This window comes from Acomys minous (genome assembly GCF_964271855.1).
Source record: "Acomys minous genome assembly, chromosome: 18".
Lineage (NCBI taxonomy): Eukaryota > Metazoa > Chordata > Mammalia > Rodentia > Muridae > Acomys > Acomys minous.
The window spans coordinates 64,883,503-64,901,926 of NC_140501.1; the positions used below are offsets into that span (position 1 = coordinate 64,883,503).

The window sequence follows — 18,424 nt, forward strand, 5'->3', positions numbered from 1 at the left end:
GGACCCGGAAATGGGGGAAGGGAGCCCACGCTACACCCGCGAGGAATGCCGGGAGCAGTCTCCGGCTCTGGTCCTTATCCCTGGCTCTTTACGCCCGGGTCCGGTCCCAGCACCCGCGGCCATATTAGACCGGTGCGGCGGTGATGGTGGCAAGCTAGGCCCGAGAGGTCTACTAGGTTACGTGCGACCCAACCCGGTTGGCAAGAGGAGCGAGAGCATCCTCTCACCTACTGCTCATCCAGGATCTTTCCTAGAGCCCGGGCATCGGCCAAGATCTCGAGCCTTAGCGTGAGCCTCGCACCCTGGGCCTAATGCATGATGGGAGATGTAGTTCCAAAAGGCTACCTCACCTTTCATTCCCGCCTGTCGCTATGGTGATCAGAAACATGCAATTAGTGTCAGCCGGCGGGACTCTACCTAAAGCTGAACAGGAGGGGGTTGGGGGCGGGTGGGTGGGGGTGGCGTAAGAGAGTAGTAGTCCCCAACCTCTTCCGATGTAGACAGCGGGTGGGCCTGATGAAACACATGCCACTAAGATACTGCAAGTTTATGCCTGCCCACTAAAGTGCTGGTCTGGGCCATGAGTGGAGTAATTCAGTTTAGCCACTGGAATGTTTAAGGCTTTATTTTATTTTATTTATTTATTTATTTTTGACACAAAGATCTCTTGTAATCAACATTAGCCTGGAACTCCTGATCCCCCTCCAAGTGAGTGAGCCACCATACCCTGCCTCTTTCCCGGGATTTTAGAGGATCTAACACAAACTGGTATGAACGTTTAGGATGAAGGTGAGTGGGAAACTTCCTATCAGTGGAGGAAGTGATATATTCTGATCGTGAATTAGAGACGTGATGGAGCTGGAGCGACGGATGGACAGCACTAAGTACACTTGCCATTCTTATGGAGTTCTGGGATTACCTTCCTCAGGTTTACATGGCTGATCACAACCTCAATAACCCCAGTGGGAGTGGGAGGGGCCTGACGCCTCTTCTGGCCTCCTCGGGTACTACAGAGAAAACACTCCACCCGCCCCGCCCCCCACCCCAGACAGGGTTTCTCTGTGTAAACAGCCCTGGCTGTCCTGGAACTCAGAGAGATCTGCCTGCCTCTGCCTCCTAAGTGCTGGGATTAAAGGTGTGCGCCGCTGCCACCACCACCGCCACCGCCTGGCTTTTTTTTTTTTTTTTTAATGCTTTAAAGGAGAATAAGACAGACAGACAATGATGGGATTGCTGGAGACCAGGTAGAAATAACTGCTTGGGCGAAGGCCCAGCAGCTAGCTATAGCACCTAGCCAGTATCTAAGCAGACAGTGGCTTGAAGTGCAGTTGAGAGGCAGATTGAAAATTACAAAGTGAGTCCAGGACAGCCAAGGCTACACAGAGAAACCCTGTCTCAAAAAAAAAAAAAGAAAGAAAAAGAAAGAAAGAAAAGCCACGAGTGAGTGCCAGACTACGTACATTGTCCACTTCCAGCAGTCACTGAGGTGGCTTTGTCAGTAGGAAGAGGAGTAGTCAGGCACAGTGGTGTGCAGTTTATTCTCACCATCTGGGACACAGGGCAGAAGGACCATTAGCTTGAGGTGAGCCTGAGCTACAGACTCATGTCCAGGCTGTTCTGGGCCGAGAGTGAGACCTTGTCCGGAAAATAAAAACGCAAAAGCAAAACAAAAACAAACACAGAAAGAACGAGAGTCACCTCCTGTCGGCTTTAGGAACCAAACAAAGGCCAGGCCTTTCACCTCACCCTGATGAAGTCGCATACTTTGTAGACTTTAACTTTGTTTCTCTGAGTGAGGACACTGTCAACTTCTGGACTGACTTCCATGATAAGTGACAAGTGCCACACCTGCTCTCTCATGTTTCTAAAAACAACTGGTTGGGGGGGGCAGGGTATGGGACGGTCCCCGGTGTGTAGACATGGCATTTTGAACTTGTGACGGCATTAAACAAACTGCTGCTTCCAGTCTACTGGGTTGGATCTTAAAGAACACAGAAAGTATCAGTGCTTTCTGGGTCGACAAAACTGAAAGGTAAAGCCGGGCGTGGTGGCGCACGCCTTTAATCCCAGCACTCGGGAGGCAGAGGCAGGCGGATCGCTGTGAGTTCGAGGCCAGCCTGATCTACAAAGTGAGTCCAGGACAGCCAAGGGTACACAGAGAGACCCTGTCTCAGAAAACCAAAACCAAAACAAAACAAAACAAAACAAAACAAAAAACCTGAAAGGTAAAGCCAAAGAACTCAGTGGGGGAGGAAAAAGACCCCAGCACTTCTCAGCCCGAAGTTCATCTGTACTTTATTGGACTCTACAGCAAAAGTCAAGGCTGACTCAGCCTCATTTTGTAGACCATTGCCCTTAGGGGGGTGCACCACTCCAGCTCCCTATGTTTCCACTTTTTCAGTGGTCTGCCCCCATTATATGAGGATTGAAAATTGAGTAACAAACTTACCTGCTCCATGGTAGAAACCCAAAATATTGGCTTCATCCTCACCCTCAATTTCAGGAGTTTTTGTTATTGTTTTCACATACAAAAAAAAAAAAAAAAAAATGTGCTGTAGCAACAAGCTTGGGCTCTCCAGAGCCCACTGAGGTTCGTATCACGGTACTATTATTTATTGGCCATGCAATCTTGAGCTAGCAAACCTCGGTTTCCTCTACTGTAAAATGAACTCCTGGCCTTTTTCCTCATTGGCTGTCTGAAGGCAAGATGTGTCACCCCCAGCTCTACTGGGGTCACCCCCAGAACTTTGGCCAGGGTTCTCACTCCTGCCGCCAGCAGCATCCTCGGTCTGATCCAGAAATACAGGGGCAGTGTGTGCTGTTGTTTCCGTCAGTAAGCGAAGGACATAGGCTTCATTAAGCTGGACTGAGTGACCTTGAATGGCTTATTCAAGACTGTCTAGGCTGGGCGTGGTGGCGCACGCCTTTTAATCCCAGCACTTGGGAGGCGGAGGCAAGTGGATCTCTGTGAGTTCGAGGCCAGCCTGGTCTACAAAGTGAGTCCAGGACAGCCAAGGCTACACAGAGAAACCCTGTCTCAAAAAACCAAAAAAAAAAAAAAAAAAGACTGTCTACCCAGTGAAACTGACCATGCTAGTCTTTGTCCATAAAGAAAAAAGTGAAGACCCTCAAAAAATAAAATAAAGTGAATTCCCGTATACTCTGCTTTAAATCTTACCATTTAAAATATAAAGCACCGATGAGCTGACAAGCCTAAGAGGAGAAGGAACCAAAATTTCCCATCTCCCTACCCAACTGGGGGAAGAGAGTATAACTGAGTTAAGAAGACAGCAGCTCTGGCAGACTTCAGAATAATTGCTATGAAAGAGAATGTTCTAGTACTCAAAAGGGAAAACTGATAAGGCTAGAAAAAGGGAGAGAAACAGTGATGGTCCTCCCATCGCCTCTGGGAAGCTTATAGAAAACAGCTTGCTCTAATAGTAATTTAAAGCAACACCCAGCACCTGAGGAGGCAGGAAGAGGCGGATCTCTGAGTTAGAGGCCAGCCTGGTCTACAGAGAGAGTTCCGGGACAGCCAGGGCTACACAGAGGCACTCTGTCTGGAAAACAAACAAAAACAAAAAACCCAACAAAACACACCTAGGGTTTCTGTAAGCAGGATAAAGAGGAGGGGACAACAGTTTAAAGGGGCATGTCCTTTTTGCAAGCATACTGTATGTAGACTGTCCGCCTGAATCAAGGAAGAAGCCAATGGCATGATTGGCCTGCCCCGCCCCGAGATCCTGACCCCTACCCAAGTCCATGCGTCCTGGGACGCCGTAGATTAGGAGCGTGCAGGCTACAGAGGGCGGAGACCTACAGACTACAGCTCCCGGCATGCACTGCGGCGGGCGGGTCGCTGCACCTGCTCAGTGGGGCTGCCCCGGGCGCCTGGGTATTGATTATTCCATTGTGTGGGACGCCTTGGCTCCAGCCAGTGAATGAGGCGGAGGAGTGAGGGCTTGAAGGAGGAGGGCGAGAAGGAGGAGGAGGAGGAGACAGGGAGCAAGCCAGTGCCCAGGGTGAATCAATGGAAACCCACTCACGAAGCCGGGAAAACACTTCAGCCGCAGCCAAATAGCATTGATTATTTTCTTTCACTTCCCTCACCGCCGTGAATTTATTTATTTTTCCATCTCCGTCCCCGACGCCCCGGAGCGAGCGCTGAAGGGAGGGAGGAGGAGGGGCAAAAAAGGAATCAACACATCGGAGAAGTCCCTTCCAAGAGCCGCCCCCTCCCCTCCCCGCCTCGCGCTGCTTGGCGGCCGCGGTTCGACTCCCGTCCCTGCTTCCAGCTGAGGTGTAAGTGCATCGATTTCCGATGCTGCTGGGTTGTTTTTCCCCCCCTCTTCTCTGCCTCTCACTCTCCTTCCCTTCCATGCTCTTCCGAATCTCGAGATCAAGGAGAGAGGAGGCGCTGGAAAGACAGCTACTGGAGGGGACGGAGAGGGACGGGAAGGGGCTGGGGGAGGGGACTCAGAGGGACAGACAGCTGGGGAGAAGGGGACAGGAGTGGTGCGGGCTGGGGGGTGGAGGGGTGGGGGAGAAAGGGCGCGCGAGTGGAAATGGAGAAGAGAGGCAGGGGTGGAGAAACGGAGAAGGGAAAGCTAGAGGCCAGCCGGACAGACAGAGGGTAGCGAGAGCCTAGACGTAACCGCGCCGAGCTGTACCGGGAGCGGGGTTCCTGGAGGGAATGGGAGGCCGGGTGAGTGCGAGGGCTCTGAGCTATCAGCCTCCTGGAGGGGCCTACGGCGGCGCAGAGGATCTCAGCTGGCTGCGGGATGGGGGAGAACCCCGGGTGGAAGGGCTGATGGATGGTCTAGGGCGCCGAGGTGCCGGCTGGGAGGGGAAGTGGATACCTTTTAATGTGCATTTTTGCCTGAAGTAGGTGAGGGGAGCCCCATTCGTGGTGGAGCATGCCTGCCCTGCTTCTTCTGCCACTCTGACTCTTCACCCGCTCTCATCTATGCCCATCATTATTTTTTTTTTTTTTTGAGCTCTGGACCACGCTTCGCACTATGCCCGCACCCCTACTGATCTGTGGTTGTGCCATTTTTCACTTGGCTCCCCACCCCATCTAAATCCAGCTCTGTGTGTCACTGTCTTGATAGTGACACTTCTCATCCAGTGACCCTCACCACTGTACCCCTGTCCCTGTGTTGTCACGCCTAGCCTGCCTGACTGTTCGGCCATCCACAGCTCTCCTTCAAGGGTCTGTCTGCACGAACTGTAGCCTTTTCGGCTACTTTGGAGTTTTCTTATTAGCCATGACAGTGGTAGCCTGTGTGTGGTCAGTGGCCTGAAAAGTAGGCGGATGGAGCTAATGTGTCTACCCTGAAGACCCCAGTGCCCTGTCAGCATGGCCACAACAGCCCGTGTTCACCTTCAGCGCGGAAGCCTTGCAACTTCTGGCATTGTTGGTCACCTCGTTTGCCATGTGCCTTTGGGTCTCCAGTGTGTCCTCTGCTTTTCCAGGAGCTTTCCACCACAGACCTCATCCCTGCTGACTTAATTTTTTCCTCCCTTCCCCCACCCTACCATTGTATATGCATTTTTTTTTAATCTCACCAGTTTATTTCATCCCGTCTCACATCCTTTTATCTGATGAGCTCCCTTGTGTAGTTTCCATCTTTGTTCCCTTTTCTCCTTGGTCAGCCAAAGTTGTTGTTCCGTTTTGTTTTGTTTATCCCTTATCCTGTTACCCAGCATTTTAACCCAGCAGAGGATGCCACAAGCAGAGGGCTGGGAGAGAGAGAGAGAGGTGGGGGTTATGTTTTGTGAAGGCACATAAACAGGCCAAGAAATCAATGTCATGGTCTTCCAGGGGGGCATATCATTCCTTCATCAAGCAGTGCCATTATGTCAGTTAACTGCCAACTTTAATTTTGTAAGGGGATATTTTCTAGGTCTCCCAAGTTCCACCCTACCTGGTTCTAGCTATCAGTGGTTTTTTTTTTTTCCTTCACTTCTTAGTTCATTTTTCCTCATGGGATCCTGCTATTATCCTCTTTGGGTTCGGCAATATTCTTTATGAGAGGTTTTATTATTCTCAGAAAGCCCTATCGTCTACAAGGGCCGTGTCCAATTCGGGAAAGGTGGATAAAGCAGTGGAGAGTTTGTCGTGGGTTTAGACCCATCATTACTTTTTCAGACCCCAGCAGCTTAGAAGGATTAAAACCATGAGCCAGACGGTGGAAGGAGAAGCCAGGAGTTAAAGAAATGCATGGCCAAAGGGACCGATGAAAACCCATGCGCCGGATGGAGAGTAGGGGAGGGGAGGGACTGAGGAGCAAGTGAGGAAAAATGGAATGAGATAATAAATAGGTGAGTTAATAGCCGTACAGAAGGAAAGCTGGTGATGGCGATGAGAGAGTAGCCCTGTGGACGGGTCAACAAAAGCAGTAGCGAATGAATATGGTGGCAGAGTGGGGGAAGGGAAGAATTACGGAATAAGATGAGGTAGAAAAGGGTATGGTACAAAGAAGGTAAACGGATGGCGGAGGCAGGAGTGCTGGAGCAGATCAGAGCCGCTCGGATCCCTGGAAAGGGAAAAGAGGAAAGAGTGGGGTATCAAAGCAGACAAATGCCTCTAGTGTGAAGAGGACCCACAGCATGGCCAAGGCAGAGAGAGAACACTGCAGGGGGAGGGGTGAGCAATTTGGGGAAAATGGCTTGGCGGACCACCACTGGGCCCTAACAGAGAGATGCTTATGAGGAGAGAAAATTGCAGAGATGAAGAGCGAGGGAAGGGAGTCCCACCCGCGTTTCTTCCGTCAGCCTCATCCGTCACTTTGTATTTTACTGCCCAGCCAGGAGAACCCAGAAAAGAGATGAGAAAGTACAATTCCCATTTACTGCAACTGACAGGAACTTGAATCTTCCCAGCCCCCTGAGAACCAAAGACTTCAAGCCTCTGATGTCATAAATTGCTGTGTTGCCTTGGCAACCTGACAGAGTCCCTCCTCCATGATGTCAGAGGCAGCTGGTGTTACCGTATTGAGACCCCATACGGAAACAACTCGCCCCTGTGCATCACATGTGGGACTGGACGCAGTCACATCTGTAGGACCTCCTTCCCGTCTCTGGTCGTTGCCTTGGCTTCTCCAGAGCTATTCTTAGCTCGGATCAATTGTCACAAACTACTTTGTGAGTACCCGAGGTTTGCTAGATCCTGACAAAAGCAAGAGGAAGTGGAAGTGACCTCGGGAGACAGTAGGCACTGAGGGTGGGATGGTAGGGTGGAAGGGCATGCAAGAAAGAAAGAGAGCTACAAATAACAGCCACGGGGAAGGAAAGGAGGAGAAGGCTCTGTGAGCGGGGAGGGGCGCTGTTGGAAGCATCGTGTGAAACGGGCTCTGAGTTTAGCAGTGAATGCCAAAGCTGGACATCCAGATGAGAAGGCCGGAGCAGTGGCAGAGTGGAAACGGGTACCCGAATAAAATATGGAGGGGAGTTTTGAAATGTGGAGGGGAGAGTGTCCATTTAAGAGATAGAGGTGGGAGACGCACAGCCAGTCAGTCACCTCCCGTGCACAGGCTGCTGCTGTCCAGTCTCAGTGTCTTCCTTTTCTGCAGGGAGAGTAAGTTGGGAGTTGAGACAGGGTCTAGCTTCTGTAGCCCAGGCTGGCCTGGAACTTGAGGGGACCCTCTTGCTTCAGTCTTCCTGAGTTCTAGAATTTTAGGTGTCAACCAGCATATCTACCTCGAAGTACCTGTCGCGCAGAACAGGCTTTCTAAATAAATACCTGCTGAGCAAAGGTTCGGAGGGTCTGAGGGTTGTTCTCGCTCTCATCCTGTCGCCCAGACCTGTCTGCATACAGAGTCACACTGGGAAGTCAGAAACAGGGTAGAAAGGCTGGCAAACCTGGGCAGAGAAGAGAGAGAGAGTGTGTGTTGTGGGGGGTGGGGGGGCTGGAGGCAGGCTAACTCGCAGGGTGACCTGGGAAGTCCCTAGGGATAATATGAGGAAAAACGTGAAGGAACCATCCTAGGAGCCTAGGGAAGATTCAGAGGAGAATAAAGACACAGGTTCCAGAAAAGGCCCAAGGTTTTCAGAGAGAGCAGGCAAATCTCAATTGAAATAGCATCCCCGTTCCCTATGATAAAGCCAAGGCTGAATCAGCCTTACTCATACGCAAGTGTGCACGCATGCATGCACCAGGATCACAAAAGTTCATAAATCAATACCAGTGCCATCCTAAATGCCTGTCCCAATGTGATTACAAGGATGTGAACGGTGGCCAAGTGGGCCAAAAGACAAGAGATAGGAGTTAACTACTGCCTAAACCTTGGTGTAAACAACCCTGTAAGAAATGACCTTCACATCTGACTGCCCATTGTTGGAGGGGAAAAAAAAAGTCATGAGGTTACAGAGCTCACTATGAGTCTCAGAGCGAATCTACAGAAAGCAGAGGAAAAGAGTGTATCCACCCAGGGCCCGGCCTGTTCTTGCAATAAGGAGCCAAAAGACCCTGAATGAGTTATAAAAGCTAGCAGGGAAGGGAGAGAGAGAGAGAGAGAGTGTATGCGTGCAGCTCTGGGGAGAGTCTAGCTTATAATAAGAAAGCCCTGGCAGCAGAAAGGGCTGGGGGTGGGTGGGGGGGGAGGACGGCCATGTGTACTGTCAGCAGCAGCCGTAGACTTGGGCAGCTCATATTTTGCAGCAGGTGACAAGCTGCCGACACGGCGGTCCTTTACCTCACTGTTAGAAACTCATTTCATTGATTTTTCCATCTTTCTTCCCAGGCTCCTCACACTAAGCTCAAGGCATCCCACCGCTCGGCTTCCCGAGTCCCTTCTGCCCTCTGGGAAAGCCCCCAGCGAATTACTTGCCTAACTGCCTGCCTGTCCCTTTTCTACCCATCCTTGGCTGGGGAGGCAGGGGTGGAAGATTTTCGAGATGATGTTCAAATGATAGACCTACTCCTGTGTTACTAGACAAGTCTCTTTTTTTTCTTTCTTTTTTGAGACAGGTTCTGTTATATAGTTGTAGCTATCCTGGAACTCGCTATAAATGCCAGGCTGGCCTTCAGTGGCAGAGATGTTCCTACCTCTGCCTCCTGAGTGCTGAGAAGATATTTTTAGTTTTCCTTTATTCTTTTTTTTTTTTTTTTTGATGGGGGGATCTCGTGTAGCCTAGGCCTCAAAGTCACTACATAGCAAGGCTGGCCTTGAACTCCTAATCTTTTCTTGCCTCTCCCTCCCAAATCCTGGGATTGCAGGCATGCAGCATCATACCTGGCTTCCTTTTCTGTTTCCTACCAACGCAGTCCAGCACTCAACTTTTCCCCCCTCCCTCCAGAAGTCAAAGGCAAGAACTAGAATGTCGTCCTGTGTTTGGGAAGGAATACAGGATTATTTCAGAACCAGAGCCCAGGCCTTGGAATTCGCAGCAGGGCCATTCCAGCAGAACGATGTATAAATGGGAACATATACAATTAAATATTTCTTTATTTATTATGTATACAGTGTTGTGCCTGCCTGTACACCTGTAGGCCAGAAGAGGGGCATCAGATCACGTTAAAGGCAGTTGTGAACCACCATGCGGTTGCTGGGACTTGAACTCAGGACCTTTGGAAGAGCAGGCGGCGTTCTTAACCATTGAGCCATCTCTCCAGCCCGGGAACATACAAAATTAAAAGACCATAACTGCCCAGGGTGTGTGAGACCCCAGTGGAGCAGAGGGCATGTGCATGCAGGGTCTGTAGCATGCTAGAGTGCCAGGCGGATGGAGCGGGATGGGTGTGAGCCGTAGATTTCTACTTTAAGTGTAGACTTTACCCCAGTGCAGCCTCCAGTCACGGCTAACTACCCTCTCCCTTTGGGACTGGGTTTTGAGCTAAAGGTCAAAGTCAGTTGCCAATCACTTGGCTTCTTAATGAAGGAAGGCAGGGGACTGGATTGTTTCCCTAGAGGGAAAAAAAAAAAAGTGGAGTGAATTCCTTCCCATACCCAAAAATGTCGTACCTTGTTTTGTTGGCTATTCAGGCCTGAGGCCCTCGGCCCCTTGCGCCCCACCCTCTAGCTCCAGGCTCTTCTCTCTACAAATGGCTGTCTTCCCTCATCTATAGCTTCCTCCATCCTGTGTTTGGAAAACTGGCCCCGCAGCCCCAGGTACCTCCCTCTCTTCCACCTCTGGCTCCTCCAGGCTCTGTGGCTTCTACAAACCCAGAGATACACCCTGGTGCTTTAGAGACAGACAGGAGGCACTGGAGAACGGGAGGGAAAAAAGCAGATAAGAATAAGAAACAGCCAGGTGCAAAAGTGGTGCATGCCTGTGATCCCAGCAGAGGGGAAGGGTGGCCAAGAGGCCAGAGAAAAGGAAATGTGGAGCATAGAGAGGACAGAGACCAGAGGCAGGCGGATCATTGTGAGTTCGAGGCCAGCCTTGTCTACAAAGCGAGTCCAGGACAGCTAAGGCTACACAGAGAAACCTGGACTGCAAAACAAACAAGAAATAGGTGCTGGACAGTCGGGCATGGTGGCGCGTGGTCATCTGTCATCTTAGCACTTGCAGGGTAGAAGCAGGACTCAGAGTTCAAAGCCATCTTCAGCTACAGAGGGACAGGCTGCACAGGCTGGACCAGATAGAGATGGAGAAAGTGACTTTGGAAGGAGAGGGACCTCACAGTTTAAGTATAAAGGGAGGGAAGGTTGTGGATAGAGAAAAACTTCAGAGAAGGCCGGGAGTCTGAACCCTTCCCGACCCCTCTAATCCAGGAAAGACAGCCCAGGATGAGGGAGACTGAGTGGTCATGTGTGAAAACATCAAGGCCTCAAGTCAGCTCCGGGTCAGTCCTGGGTTCAAGCCATGCTGGTTACGGCCCTTATGGGAGGAACTGAAGTGGCAAATTAACCAATATAATGAAGTCACTGCTTTTTGTTTGTCCTTGCTGGTTTCCCCAGGAGATTTGTCCTCTGGCCAGACAGGGCAGTGTTGCGGGGGAGGGGAAGGGCAGCAGAGGTGGAGGGCAGGGGAAGGGCAGGGGAAGGGCAGGGGAAGGGTGCCAGAGAGGGCAGAAAGAAGGAAACGTGGAGGGCAGAGGACAGACACCATGTGGAGGGCGATGAACGTAAAGTAATCTAGAGATGGAGGCAGAAGAGAAACACAAGAAAGAAGGAGAGAGATGGACATAGAAAAAGGACAATGGGGACCAGGGGACAGAAGCCTGGAAGGAAGACAAGGGAAAAAGAGGGAGACAAGAGGTGAAATAGACCCGCATCAGTAGGGAAGACCCGTGGCCATAGCTGTGAACACTGCAGCTGGTGGGGCCTGTGGGCGGGGCCTCATCTCCATCTCTAATGGCTGTGAAATGAGGTTAGCTCCATTAGAAGCAGCAAGAGTGTAACGAGATCACACTCATTAGGGCTGGGCCATCCTGGGAATTACCACCACCCCAAACACTCTGCCAGCCGCCAGCCGGCCACCGAGCACTTGCCGGCACACAGCGGTGAGCCACATGATGCAGAAAGGGAGAGCTAGGGCCAACATGGGTGTGACCTCAGGACCTTAGGGCTTGCCTGTCTTAGGTGAGCAAATTGACCAGCCCCCAAAGAGGTGCCCAAAGAGCAGTACACTTCAGATACTCTCTCTCTCTCTCTCTCTCTCCCTTTGGGAAATAAGGCATGTGATTGATCACATCTAAACCGTTAGAAAAGGGGGACAAAACCCCATGACATACGTTCCAATCTTCACAACACATGAAAAGGCCTGAACAGAGGTTTTAACTCACACAGCTGGGTCCGTTGCGTCTTACAGACTAGAACTGCAGTCCGATACCGGGCCTGTCTGACTACAAACGCTGGGAGGTTTTTATTTTCTTTTGGTGCTGGGGTTATTGCCAACTCCTACGCCTCCAGCCCCAGTCTGGTTTTGTTTTGTTGTTTTGTTGTTGGGTTTTTGTTGTTGTTGTTGTTGTTGTTGTTTAAGTAACGTCAGACTGCTTACTGGAGTTCATGTACTAATATGGAATACACGTAGACTGCTAACTTCTTTAATTTTTTTTTTTAATCGTGTGTGTATGGAGATCAGAGGTCAACTTTGTGGAGTTGGTTCTCTCACTCCATCTTTGCGTTCTTTGTGGTTCTTTACCGTCTTTAGGGTCTCAGGGTGAGGTTCAGGCTGTCCATCCTGGGCCACAAGCACCTTTCCCTGCTGAGCCATCTCTCCAACTCCGAACTTAAGAGATCTGAGCAGACACATACACATATGGAGTTCCAGGCCAACCAAAGCTACACAGTGAGATTCTATCTTTGAAACAAAGACCTTTTTTTTTTTTTTATGGCCTCAATAGAAAGGTTGAGGGCCGTTTCATTAAAATGTGAGAGAAAAATGACAGGACAGGAAGGTTGAAAACCTGGGTAGCTTTAAGGGGAAAGAGCTGGGAAAGAAGAGAACATTGCTCCTTTGGAGTTGTACAGAGCAGCTATAGGTCTGCAAGCAACTGTGGCTGTCAGAGGACGTCAGGGAAACACAGGGAGATAGAATAGTCAAGCTTACTACCTTGGCAGCTGTCCAAAGAAGAGACAGGAAGGAGAAAAGGAAAAGTTAGACTTTTGAGCCAGAACTCAGGCATGCAGTTGGGCCTCGCAGTGAGCATCTGCACACAGCTGCACTAGAGGAGGGGCTTCCGGGATGGACAGACAGACGAGCATGCGCTCTCGTTGAAGGGATAATTATTTCTCCCATTTCCAGAGCTGGTCTTTGGGCGAATCGGCTTTCTTAAGGGGTGGCATCCTGGCCAAGTGATTGGCAGGCTAAGTTGGATTAACTGTTGAGAGGGCAACTGTATGCACTGTCGTAAGACTTAAGGCAAATCAGAACGTCTCCTCTCCACCCAGGGTCAGAGGAAGAACTCAGATTCCATCCTCTGAGCAGACAGTACTGTTAACCTCTGAGCCACCTCCCAGCCCCCATCCACTGAGCAGAAAGAATTAGCTTTCCTCTGTGTGGCCCTTGACAGAGCTCTGATACTCCACCCTTCCATAAGGTGATGTGAGAAGGGGACAGCTCCAAGCTTCTGAGTTGCCTAACATTAGCCAGAGGGAAATTTGTGGGTTTTTTAAGTTGTGGAAGTTTGGGTTTTGTTTTGTTTTGTTGGGGTTTTTTTGGTTTGTTTTGGTTTGGTTTTTTTTGTTGTTGTTGTTTTTGGTTTTGGTTTTGGGAGACAGGGTCTCACTTATGTAGCCCTGGCTGGCCTAAACTAGGCTATCCTTGAACTCACAGAGATCGATCTGCCTCTGTGCACATGGGTGCGGCCGCTTGTATCGGATTCCTGGAGCTAGTTACAGAGGATTGTAGCACATGTGTGGATGCCGGCACCCTCTGGAAAGGCAGAAAGTGTTTTAAACCACTTTGCCATCTCCCAAGCCCCCAAAGGAAGAGGGGGGTTTTCCACAGTATTTGAGTGTGCCTGTGTTATGTCTGTGACTCATGCACATAATATAGGCGTATGCAGTACTAGAATCATATTGCTGCTCAGAAATTAATTTTAAGACATGTTGGCGTCCTTTGGGAAGAAAGGCTGGGAATTGAACTCAGAACTTTTTGAAGAGCAGACAGGGTTCTTAGCCATTGAGCCGTCCCTCCAGCTCTTGAAGACTGTTTGGAGCACACACCTGTAATCCCAGCACTCAGAGAAGCAGAGGTAGGCGGACCTTTATGAGTTCAAGGCCAGCCTGATCTCCAAAGCCAGTCCACAACAGCCAAGGCTAAACAGAGAAACCCTGTCTCGAAAAATCAAAACAACAACAACAACAACAAAATTTGGACATTCTCTTTTGGGTTTTTATTTCCTTGTTGAGACAAAGTCTTGCCACTCTGTAGCCCAGAATAGCCTAAACTCACTATGTATGTAGCTCAGGCTGTCTTCAACTCATGGCAATCCTGCTGTCTCAGCCTCCTGAATGTTGGGATTGTAAACATGGGCCACCAAGCCCAAGAGGGCTTGATTTGTTTATGTCTTTCAGTGCTGCAGGCCTCGTGCATATGAGGTGAGCACTCCACTACAGTATATACCCAGGCATACTTTGGAATGTTAGGATAGAGATATTCAAACTGTAGGAGTTGTTGTAACATGATTGATTGATCAATCTATTTAGTAATATTTGAGATTGAGCCAGGGCTTCCCACATGCTAGGCAAGTGTTTTACCGCTGAGCTATATCCTCCTGTAGCTGCTTTTTTTTTTAAACATTTTTTATTTATGTATTTATTTTTGGTATTTTGAGCCAGGCTCTTATGTAACTATGTATAGCCAAGGTTGGCCTTGAACTCCTAGTCCTTTTGTTTCCCATTCCTGAGTGCTGGAATTACACCAAACTTGGCACTTGTTATTTTGATATGGGATCCCACAATCTGTAGCCCAAACAGGCTCAAGTTTATGATCGCCCTGCCTTAGTCTCTCAGGTAGCTGGGATTATAGGCAAGACTGTTAAAATAGTATTAAAATGGTATTATTGTATTACACAAATTCACATCAACTTCGAGATCCAGAAAACACATACAGACCTCACAGTGGTATTCTTCCAAACTGAGACACTTCCAGAGATAGCTTATGCCTGGATTAAACAAGATGGTGAGCCTGGATTTAAGGGCACTGGCTTCGATCCCTTCACTTCTAAGTGCTCCTGCAAAAGAAGGGGTCTGCGCAGGCTTCATAGAACCACTCAAGGCCAAGGCATGTGGAGCACACGCCCCTCTGAGGCTCCCCAGTGCACACACAGGGGGACTCGAGATGGCTCAGCCATTAGTCATAGTGTTGCTGTTCTTCCAGAGATCCGTTCCTAGTGCCTGCTTTGGGCAGTTTACCTCAGCCTGGCTCTCCAGCCTGAGGGAAATCTGACACCCTTTCTTCTGACTCTCTCCAGCAACCTCATGCGTAGACTTACACATGCACATAAATAGTCTTGTCAAATGGTCATATAGACCTGTGCACCGGAGCCGCCCTATGCTGCTGCCCTAGGATATATAGTGACCTCCATCTTCCTCTGAGTCTTCCCTTCTCCTCCTCCCATCTCACTGGCTTCCCTCAAACCCACCTTAAGCAACCTGCCAGGTATAAAGTAGCCGCCTTCCTCTGACAGGGACAGCCTTCCAGCCGGTCTGGAAGACTGCAATATTTACATATGCAAATCACGATGCAGCTTCGTCTCTTCTTTCTCAGCCTTAACTATCTCTTTCTTTGTCCTCTTCAACATTTCTTCTGCTTGCTTATTTCACTTTCCTCCATACTTTTTTCCCTACTCTTTTAGGAAAAGGAAAAAAAATTTGGCTGGGCAGTGGTGGTGGTGGCGCCGCGGTGGCTTAATCCCAGCACTCAGGAGGCAGAGGCAGGTGGATCGTTGTGAGTTCAAGGCCAGCCTGGTCTACAATGTGAGTCCAGGACAGCCAAGGCTACATAGAGAAACCGTCTCGGAAAAACTAAAAACAAACAAACAAAAAAACAATAGAAAAAAACGTAATCTTACACAAAGTAATCGCTTCTTAAATATTTATGAGGATGGAGAGGTCAGTAGGGAAGGGATGTAGAATTAAAACGGAAGCCGGAAGAGGAGTGGAGGGGCATGGGGGGGGGTAAGGAAGGTGGGATCGAGCACATAGCATGATTCAGTGCATCAGGGCATCTGAGCCTGTTGACCCAATTGGGCGCGCGCGCGTGCACACACACACACACACACACACACACACACACACACACAGACTAAATAAAAAATATTTTTAGAAGATCAAAGTGGGGGGCTGCACACTTTGAATTCCAGCACTCAGGCTGTAGAGGCAGGAGGATCACTGTGAGTTTCAACACAGCCTGGTCTTCAGAGATGAGTCCATGTCTCAGAAAAAAAAAGGTGGGGGGAGGGAACAGGGGTGGATGGCTCAGTGACTGAGAGGACCCAGTTCCTAGCACCCATGTCTAGTGACTCCACACTGCCTGTAACTCCAGATCCAAAGGGAATCCAATGCCTTTGGCCTCCACCAATATCTGCGCGCGCGCGCGCGCACACGCACACGCACATGCACGCACTTAAAAATAAAGACAAACCTAAAAGGTCTGCATATGTGTGTAGCTCAGTGAGAGAGAGATTGCCTCTGGAAGCTCTAGATTCAGTCCCTACAGCCACAACACTAAATGAATCCATTAAAAAGTAAATGCAGGGAGAGGCTACAGTAGTTTGGGCCTCTGTATTAGCTATCACCTAGCTTGAGTGAGAGCTAGGGAAAGCATCCTCAGTTTGCTCTGCGATTATGCGTGTCCCCAGACCCAGCAGCCAAGAGCTCAGAGGCAGGAGCCCTGGCCTGGCATCTGCAAGTCCCCAAATTTAATCCATAGCACCTTAAAAACGAATGAAGGCAAATTAAAACCTGAGCTCTGCCACTCACCTATGGTAACCCCTGCCTATAATCCCACTTGGGAAATTGAAACAGGAAGCTGGAGGGACTCGGTGTGATCATGCCCACCTATTCTGCCCTCATGACACACACAGGAGCCAGCTAGGGCCACATAAAACCCTGCTTGCACGCGCGTGCACGCGCGCGCGCACACACACACACACACACACACGTCATGAATTCACTCTAAGGGAAGGCTGGTGGAAGGCAAAAATGTTTGGAGAGCTGATGTGAAAATCATTGTGCACAGATTTTAAGCAAATGTACTGTTGCCCTGGGACAGACTCTGCCACAAAACCTTTGGTCCGTTCCTGGGCCTGGGCAAACAGAAGAGCAGGTTTTGTTTATGCTTTTGAGAAAGGAGCTGGGCCTTGGTGATGTTCCCTCTTGTGACCGCCAGGGAGCAGTGGTGTTTTTTTTCTCCAGGTGGAGCATGGAGGCAAAGTACCCTTTGGCCTCAAATTTGGCCTCCCTGGCCTGGGAGTGAGGGTTGCGTCTCTCCACCCATGTCAGGGCCCTGCCTTTGACCCCCTGGCTCTGGGTGTCTTTCAGTTTCCCAGGGTCTCACAGCCTGCCTTGAAGGGTCTTCCACTCAGCACTCCGCAACCTCAAATCCAAGCCTTTTTGTTTCTCTGAACCCCCCTACCCACCCACCCACCCATCTGCCTTCCTCTTTGGGGTAGTAATCATGACTGCCTCGTGTTTGTGGGACAGCAATAACCGCTTTGAAAGCACCCCCAGACTTCCCTTCACGAGGAAGAGGCAGGACGACGGGAAAGCCAGGGCAAGGGGGAAAGGTGATAAATTCCTGGAAAGAAAAGCCTGTTTCTCCACAGCCTTCCCCTTTCTCTCCTCCTCACCCTGGTGAGGGTCTGGAGCACTAGAGAGGGAGGGGAGAAACGGAAGGGCCGCAAGAGAGCTCCCCGAGACCCAGGGCCATTTCACAGCCGGCGATCCATCTTTGGGGGGCGACTACACCCTCAGAACTCTCCACCCTCCCACGGCTTCAGGGCTCCCTCCTTCCATCCCCCCGTGGTGGCAGCAGCCTGGTAATTTAAAGCTCTCCCTGTCGCCTCTAATGCGATCCCCTCGTTTTATTGACTCTCTCTGCCGTCTGTGGCGCCCCTCCGCATCAATCTCCGCGCTAATCACCCGGCTGCCACTGCCTCGGCTCTGCAGGGGCCCAGCCCTTTCCTCTCCTGTCCCCTACCTCCAGGACGCCCCTCGTCTTCTGTTCCTTCTGAGCTGTAATGTTAGGTTGCGTGAGGGGGGCCTTCTACCTCTACCTGCATCTGAGACTCGCCCCACGGGAGAGCTGCTCTTAAGAAATGTTGGGGACCGTGGGTAGAAACGGCAGTGAACGTGGATTTTGGCCTGGGAGAAGCAGGTAGGTGTGTGTTGGCTTTTAGACGCTTCCGCGCCACCTCCAGTTCAAGGCAGGAAGGGAAAAAAATAAATAAATAAAAGCACCTAGAGATTGAGAGAGAAGACAGAAGGGGGAAATGGAAGGATTAAAAGTGGGGACCACCATGACCACAGAAGTCTAATAAACAGTGTGTGACGGGGAAACACTGAGAAGGAAGGGACAAGGGAAACGGGCAGCGGGTGCGTGAGGCCGAGAGAAATTTGCAATTGAAATTCTCTCCTGAAAAGGAGGGGTAAAGCTGGGAGGTAGGGAAGGGATTTGCAATTTTAAACAGCCGCCAGCTGACCTTCCCTGTGCTGTGGCGGGTGGCACCCACAAGCTGGCCAAAAGCTGGGCCCCTTTGATTTCTACCTAGCAACCAGTGGACCTTTTCTAGTCGGGGAGTCAAGCTTCAGAGACAGGGCCTGGGACTTACTCCTGGGTCGGAGCCTGTCCCGGCCGCCTCTGGACTGTGATGGAGCGCTGTGAGGGCAGAGAGGGAGCCGAATGCTGGTCAGCCAGGCTGTTCTGCTGCCAAGGCAGGTGAGATCAAGCCACGTCAACCCTCAGCTCTTCCATCAGGTTGGGTAATAAAAGGCAGTGAGGCCCAACCTGTGGCAATGACTGAACTCTA

General features: G+C 50.3%; 2 protein-coding genes across 3 annotated transcripts in view; one reads left to right on the forward strand and one right to left on the reverse strand.

The window, feature by feature from the left end:
* The window catches only part of THTPA (thiamine triphosphatase), a 45,689-nt gene that overhangs the window by 2,814 nt on the left and 24,451 nt on the right, over window positions 1–18,424 (reverse strand). The window lies entirely within an intron of this gene.
* Window positions 3,889–18,424, forward strand: part of ZFHX2 (zinc finger homeobox 2) — a 33,244-nt gene continuing 18,708 nt past the window's right edge. Inside the window, exon 1 of one of the 2 annotated variants that reach the window (XM_084767034.1) lies at window positions 3,889–4,302. The gene's annotated coding sequence lies outside the window, so the exon portion shown is untranslated. Of the gene's footprint in view, window positions 4,303–4,565; window positions 7,147–18,424 lie in introns of those variants that run through there. The other variant, XM_084767036.1, reaches the window with a different exon arrangement.